We start from the raw sequence: 548 nt of genomic DNA, 5'->3' as shown, positions 1-548 counted from the left end.
TATAGACTTTAGACCAAGCGTCATCCGCTGGGATCAAGTATTGCATGCGTTGCGTCAAAAAAATGAATGCGGCTATAGTTTTTAGCAGCACTGTATGAAGTCGTCTCAATTGAGAAATAGCGCCATGTAACTTGAAAGTGTCATGCGAATCTCGAACCGTGATTTAACCACTCTTTTAAATACTCTGATCGCAAACATGGTGATCTCCACCATATTTGGGGTCAGAGTATTCAAAAGAAAGCATTCTTGCTCAACGGTTTTATACTGGAAGTACCTTTAGGTATGGACAGCACCCGACGGATTAATTCCCCGGTCTTATTGCGTCACTCGGTTGCTGTTTTTTATCGGCCAACTTTCAGCTTACACTCTAATGTAGCTGATTGTTGGGCGAATGTTGTACTGACGGGTTGTCACTAACGCCTACGCCATTCTGTTCCCTTACTCGCGTTTCCTCCAACATTTACTCGAAAACGCTTTTCCCAACTGGCCCAAGAACCAAGAAGAGCTTCATCATACTATAACTTTAAAGTCAAATTCAGCTCTCACAG

Source organism: Phytophthora parasitica, assembly GCF_000247585.1.
Source record: "Phytophthora parasitica INRA-310 unplaced genomic scaffold supercont2.14, whole genome shotgun sequence".
Lineage (NCBI taxonomy): Eukaryota > Oomycota > Peronosporomycetes > Peronosporales > Peronosporaceae > Phytophthora > Phytophthora nicotianae.
Note: the sequence above shows the minus strand (reverse complement) of the source record.